Here is a 7661-nt window from a genome sequence, read left to right as displayed (position 1 = left end):
ATATTTATGTATTACTAAATTTAAATAGGTATTGATCAATCTTTAAGCTGTGTGTATTTGATTCCAGTTTGCTTTTGACATCTTATTTAGAATTGCAGTTGAAACTTTTACAACCTTGTGTTGCGCTCATGATGGCGTAACCAAACTAGATTATTTTGAATATTTATTCCCTTTTTTACACTTAGTATATTTAAATATTCATTTATAAACATTGGATGCATTTCAAATATCAATAAAATGCAATTGCCTTCATCTTATAGGGTAATAATTTCACCACACCTAGTGTGTGTGTGACAATCATTGGTACTTTAACGTTTAGTTACACCAAGTCATGAGCGTAACACTAAGCTTCATCACTTTGACTTGTAATATCTCTAACTCTGGTGGTGTTGTATGCTTTTTTTCTTTTTGGATCATGTACTATATACATATAATATAATAAAGCCCCATATACAATTATGTTTCTAGCAATACTTTAATTTTGCCTTTGAAAGTAACACTCCAATGTCCATTAATGGAGCTGTACACACTAATAAAAGTTTCAATCAATCAATCAACCTTAAGCGTTGATGCGCATGCTCAGTAGCGTTGGGTAGCACATTTTCTCACCACGCCGGCTCCCTTCAAAGAGACATAAATCCCATATTTTGTTTTCGGATAATGTCACAATCCACCAAACAAAAAATACACCAATTTTCCTCCAGTGTCATGATTTGTTTGGGAGTATATTTCAAATATATATATAAAATATATTAATTTAGCGGACTTTTAAAAAAACGTGACGAATCTTCGTCATCGGTGTCAAAGGTTGATTTACTTTGATGGCTAACAGCGAAGCTAACACGCTCGTCGCTGCTTTTAAGTCAACAAAGTAGAAGTTTAGAGACATTTTTAAGCCGATAGAGGCTCCTCGCCTCCCCGTCACGTCACAGTTTGTCGTCCGCAGAGTCGAGCAGCCCAGCGCTGGGCTACAAACAGACACGGCAGAGACGCCCAAAGTTGCCGCTAGCTTAAAACAAAACTTCCCTATTAGCTCGCCTGCTAATGCTAGTCCGGCTAACGGCGCGTCCACGCCCTCCCTGGCCGCACAACAGCGTCCGAACCTCGGCCACATTCTTCCATTCTTTGCCGCCGCCTCCCGCCGCCCAGCACACGCCAGGAAGCGGCGTCCCCGCCCGCTCCTGCCGCGGACACGTCAAAGTACAACTTTTGTCACCCGCGCCGATGACCCCGGCCGGGCTTAAAGCGTCGCATGCCGCGTCCGGTTCGGCGGGCTTACCTTGGCTTCGGAGGGAATCAGGCGGCGGGCAGAATCCCAGCAAAAAGCGGCCGAACTCCCCGATCCAAATTCTGGGAGAGTTGTGGCCGGTGACGTCACGCGGGTGAAATTCCAAGCGGCGCGTCAGTTCGGAGGTTTGCCCATGTAAGGCAGCAGGCCAGCCGGGACACCCCGCTCCGTATCCCGCCGCCGACGCCCTTTTGCTTTTATGGAAGTATGGCGTTTATCCCGAAAGATGACTTTTAAAATGCCGCTGCTCGCTCCTTAACGAGGCGCCTTGAAGACACCTCTCGTCGCCATGGAGACGCCTTCGTGCACACCTGGAGAATGCAATCAGGGAGAAAGAGAGTGAAATGGGAAAGTCATGAAACTTTCAAAGTGTTGGTTTTTTTCAGTGTTTTAGGTAAATAATAAATAAATCAGGGGTCACCAACCTTTTTGAAAGCAAGAGCTACTTCTTGGGTACTGATTAATGCGAAGGGCTACCAGTTTGATACACACTTAAATAAATTGCCAGAAATAGCCAATTTGCTCAATTTACCTTTAACTCTATGTTATTATTAATAATAAATTATATTTATTAGGGATGTCCGATAATGGCTTTTTGCCGATATTCCGATATTGTCCAACTCTTTAATTACCGATATCAACCGATACCGATATCAACCGATATATGCAGTCGTGTAATTAACACATTATTATGCCTAATTTGGAAAACCAGGTATGGTGAAGATAAGGTACTTTTTAAAAAAATTAGTAAAATAAGATAAATGAATTAAAAACATTTTCTTGAATAAAAAAGAAAGTACAACAATATAAAAACAGTTACATAGAAACTAGTAATGAATGAAAATGAGTAAAATTAACTGTTAAAGGTTAGTACTATTAGTGGAGCAGCAGCACGCACAATCATGTGTGCTTACGGACTGTATCCCTTGCAGACTGTATTGATATATATTGATATATAATGTAGGAAGCAGAATATTAATAACAGAAGGAAACAACCCTTTTGTGTGAATGAGTGTAAATGGGGGAGGGAGGTTTTTTGGGTTGGTGCACTAATTGTAAGTGTATCTTGTGTTTTTTATGTTGATTTAATTTAAAAAAAAAAAATAAATAAAACGATACCGATAATTTCCGATATTACATTTTAACGCATATATCGGCTAATATTTATCTTTGTGGAAACACTGATCATCTTAATGATTTCTCACAATAAATAAATATATAGAAACAGATAAATATCAATATGCAACACTTTATATTTATATTTTCTCTAAGTGCACATTTTTCAAATTGAACATTTTCAAATGATCACTTCTAAGACAGTCTTGTGAAATCACAATATCCCATTTTAACTAGCGAGCCACTACCATTTTTGAACAAATCATGAATTACTTTGCACCATGTTTGTACAAATAACTCATGTAAAATACAAAAGTCAACTCTCAAATGTTTAAATAAATCATGTCACACTTTGAACCGGACATCAAATCTGTTATCTGTTTCTTTGTCAGTTAGTGAAGACCAAGTCTTTAAAATATTTTCTTGGATTTTTTAAATTCTATTTGAGTTTTGTCTCTCTTAGAATTAAAAATGTCGAGCAAAGCAAGACCAGCTTGCTAGTAAATAAATACAATTTAAAAAATAGAGGCAGCTCACTGGTAGGGCTGCAACTAACGATTAATTTGATAGTCGATTAATCTGTCGATAGTTACTTCGATTAATTGATTAATACTCGGATAAAAGAGACAAACTACATTTCTATTCTTTCCAGTATTTTATTGAAAAAAAACAGCATACTGGCACCATACTTATTTTGATTATTGTTTCTCAGCTGTTTGTAAATGTTGCAGTTTATAAATAAAGATTTTTTTTTATTTTTTTTTTAAATTTTAAATTTTTTTTTTGTAAAAGCCTCTGCGCATGCGCATAGCATAGATCCAACGAATCGATGACTAAATTAATCGGCAACTATTTTTATAATCGATTTTAATCGATTTAATCGATTAGTTATTGCAGCCCTACTCACTGGTAAGTGCTGCTATTTGAGTTTTTTTGAGAACAGGCCAGCGGGCTACTCATCTGGTCCTTACGGGCTACCTGGTGCCCGCGGGCACCGCGTTGGTGACCCCTGAAATAAATGATAAATGGGTTATACTTGTATAGTGCTTTTCTACCTTCAAGGTATTTATTTGTTGTGTCCTAACCCCGAAGGAAAACACAGGCCAGGAAGTTTGCTATTTTACATTTCTTCGTGTAGCGACCGAGAAAAGCAATCAAAAAAGGGGCCGGTACATGTGAAAAATACAATTATGCAAAAAAAAAAAAAAAAAATAGTTTGAATTGATGATTACTAGAAAGCAGTGACGTGCAGCCAGGGGAGGCAGGTGAAGCGGGGCCTCACGCGCCATCATGGAAAGAAAACAAATGTAAAAAAAAAAAAAAAAAAATGTAATTGTTATATGTATCCAGTAAAGTTATTTTCCATTTAACTTCACCAGTTTTAGATTATTTTTATTCAAAATCGCTGAATTTTCACATTTGCCGTTCAAATACTGAGAAGAGACTTGCGGTGAGTCACCAGCCAGTTGAGCCTCACCATGGATTGCGCAATGATTCGGCTAACTGCTGGCCTGCTGTGCAGTGAGACCGTATTGCTATATGAATTATATTATACATTTCCATAGTTTAGTTAGCTGAGGTTTATAATGTACAGTGTATTTTGTCAACAACTGTATGTGTAACCTATTTCTTGTGCTGAGCAATCATAAAACGGCTGCGAAGACGCACTGGCTGAGGCTCGCAGTAATCCCGCCTCCTGGTGGTAGAGGGCGCTAGTGATCCCAGGGATCATTCTTGCGACTACTTTGCTGCAGAAAAAGTGACAACAAGCAGCAACAGTTAGCAGCGATTGTTTATTTTTTCCTCTCGCCTGGACTTTTAACATGGAGGATTACATATCTAAAATAAAACATTTTTCTAAACTGGACTTTCAATCGAAACAGGAGGTAATAATTAAAGGAAGATCTCCATCGAGACAGAGAGACTTTTAAAACTGAAGAAAGATAAGGAAGACTTCTATAAACAAGTTATCGATGCTTTTGTTCAAAAAGAGCGGTGCATGGACTTCATTTATAAGTAGGGATGTCCGATAATATCGGCCTGCCGATATTATCGGCCGATAAATGCGTTAAAATGTAATATCGGAAATTATCGGTATCGGTTTTGTTATTATCTGTATCGTTTTTTTTTATTTTTTTATTTTTTTTATTTTTTATTAAATCAACATAAAAAACACAAGATACACTTACAATTAGTGCACCAACCCAAAAAACCTCCCTCCCCCCATTTATTTCTGTTATCAATATTCTGGTTCCTACATTATATATCAATATATATCAATACAGTCTGCAAGGGATACAGTCCGTAAGCACACATGATTGTGCGTGCTGCTGCTCCACTAATAGTACTAACCTTTAACAGTTCATTTTACTCATTTTCATTAATTACTAGTTTCTATGTAACTGTTTTTATATTGTTTTACTTTCTTTTTTATTCAAGAAAATGTTTTTAATTTAGTTATCTTATTTTATTTATTTTTTTTAAAAGTACCTTATCTTCACCATACATGGTTGTCCAAATTAGGCATAATAATGTGTTAATTCCACGACTGCATATATCGGTTGATATCGGTATCGGTTGATATCGGTATCAGTAATTAAAGAGTTGGACAATATCGGAATATCGGATATCGGCAAAAAGCCATTATCGGACATCCCTATTTATAAGTAAAGGTAAGACCATAATAACATTTTTTTTTATTAAATGTGCATTTTTGTGTGCTACAGTTTGTATGTGTAAAGTTAAAGTACCAATGATTGTCACACACACACACTAGGTGTGGTGAAATTACCCTCTGCATTTGACCCATCTCCTTGATCACCCCCTGGGAGGTGAGGGGAGCAGTGGGCAGCAGCGGCACCGCGCCCAGCAATCATTTTTGGTGATTTAACCCCCAATTCCAACCCTTGATGCTGAGTGCCAAGCAGGGAAGAATGCTGGTATGAGCTTTTAAACATAACCCATCAACTGGTGAATAAGATACTCTTTAGGGTTCATATGTTTGTAAATCTGACTGTGATGAAGTCAGTGCCTCACCAGCCATGAACCTCACCGCACGTCGCTGCTAGAAAGTGACATATATAAGAATACATGGTAACACTTTACTATGGGGAACATATTCACCATTAATTAGTTGCTTATTGACATGCACATTAGTCACACATTGGCTCTTAATTAGTCATTATTAGGGCAGCACGGTGGAAGAGGGGTTTGTGCGTCTGCCTCACAATACGAAGGTCCTGGGTTCGATTCCACACTCGGGATCTTTCTGTGTGGAGTTTGCATGTTCTCCCCGTGACCGTCTCCGGCTTCCTCCCACCTCCAAAGACATGCACCTGGGGATAGGCCGCACCTGGGGATAGGCCCCTCCCACCTCCAAAGACATGCACCTGGGGATAGGCATGGACATGGTGTCCGCTGTAATTTTGGCACACACATTACGTCTCTAATGGCTGTGCTGATGTTGAATAGCAGACACTATCAAGAAATGATCGTGGATTAGCGCTACTAGCAAGAATGTATCGGGCGGATGCAAAGAAAGACCGGCAGGAGTTTTTTTTTTGGAAGGAAGTAGTAGTAAAACTACCAAGCTGGTGGATATTTATTTCTACCAAGCACATTTCCACTAGCTAACATTAGCATTAGCATTTTGATTTGAGCACCGAAAGTCTGTCACTAGTTTAGCAAGAAGAGAGTGGAATATCCCTCCTCACCTTTGAGATCTCGCAATGTTGATGCTGTCTGTGCATTCTTATTCGTTTCTTCCAGGCAAAACTTTTCGTTTCTTTGGTCGTTTCGGAGCGTCGGCCATGCTAGCAGTAATTGTTCAAATCCTGTGCTTGTTAAGGTTAAAACCCCACTGAAGAACTTTAAGTTGATTTTGGCGGCGCCAGTGGACCAAAGCGGTAGTGTTTTGCCAGACATGGTGTCCGCTGTAATTTTGGCACACATATTACGTCGCTAATGGCTGTGCTGATGTTGAATAGCAGACACTATCAAGAAATGATCGTGGATTAGCGCTACAAACATGACGCCACTCGCAAGAATGTATCGGGCGGATGAAAAGAAAGACCGGCGGGTGGTTTTTTTGGAAGGAAGTAGTAGTGAAACTACCAAGCTGGTGGATATTTATTTCTACCACGCACATTTCCACTAGCTAACATTAGCATTAGCATTTTGATTTGAGCACCAAAAGTCTTGTCACTAGTTTAGCAGGAAGAGAGTGGAATATCCCTCCTCCCTTTTTAGATCTCGCAATGTTGATGCTGTCTGTGCATTCTTTTTTGTTTATTCCAGGCAAAACTTTTCGTTTCTTTGGTCGTTTCGGATCGTCGGCCATGCTAGCAGTAATTGTTCAAATCCTGTGCTTGTTAAGGTTAAAACCCCACCTAAGAACTTTAAGTTGATTTTGGCGGCGCCGGTGGACCAAAGCGGTAGTGTTTTGCCAGACATGGTGTCTGCTGTAATTTTGGCAAACATATTACGTCTCTAATGGCTGTGCTGATGTTGAATAGCAGACACTACCAAGAAATGATCGTGGATTAGCGCTACAAACATGACACCACTCGCAAGAATGTATCGGGCGGATGCAAAGAAAGACCGGCGGGTGTTTTTTTTGGAAGGAAGTAGTAGTGAAACTACCAAGCTGGTGGATATTTATTTCTACCTCGCAAATTTCCACTAGCTAACATTAGCATTTTGATTTGAGCACCAAAAGTCTGTCACTAGTTTAGCAGGAAGAGAGTGGAATATCCCTCCTCACTTTTTAGATCTCGCAATGTTGAGGCTGTCTGTGCATTCTTTTTTGTTTATTTTGGGCAAAACTTTTCGTTTCTTTGGTCGTTTCGGAGCGTCGGCCATGCTAGCAGTAATTGCACGTTCTTTCTCTTCTTTTTTTTTGTTTTCTGGCGGCACACACACGCCTTCGCATTGACTTTGCGGGAGTGACGTATGCCGTAAAGCAAGTGGGCACATTTGTAGTCGCTAAGAGAGCGACACAGACGCCCTCAAGCCAGGACAAAGGTGTCATTCAACAATTTGTACGTCCCACAAGTTCTGAAACTATCTTATAAAGGTTGAACAGTTACTTAGTGCTGCTTTGAGGTTACAAGGAACATGTTTAAAAAAGAAAAAAGCCCAAAAAACAGCAACCTGTGACTCATGAACTATGCAAGCAACTTTAAAAAACAAGTTGCTTGTAAAAGGCCGTCTTGGCAACATTGCTGCTAGCAGCTAGGAAGTGTGGTCATAACTCAAA

At 39.4% G+C, this 7661-nt stretch overlaps 1 protein-coding gene across 1 annotated transcript in view; it reads right to left on the bottom strand.

Moving 5' to 3' along the window:
- Positions 1–1279: 1279 nt before the first annotated feature.
- The window catches only part of smx5, a 91927-nt gene continuing 85545 nt past the window's right edge, over positions 1280–7661 (bottom strand). The window contains exon 6 of the mRNA XM_062039206.1: positions 1280–1599. The gene's annotated coding sequence lies outside the window, so the exon portion shown is untranslated. The remainder of the gene's footprint in view (positions 1600–7661) is intronic.

This window comes from Entelurus aequoreus, linkage group LG27 (genome assembly GCF_033978785.1).
Source record: "Entelurus aequoreus isolate RoL-2023_Sb linkage group LG27, RoL_Eaeq_v1.1, whole genome shotgun sequence".
Lineage (NCBI taxonomy): Eukaryota > Metazoa > Chordata > Actinopteri > Syngnathiformes > Syngnathidae > Entelurus > Entelurus aequoreus.
This window is presented reverse-complemented; position numbering and strand designations above follow the sequence as displayed.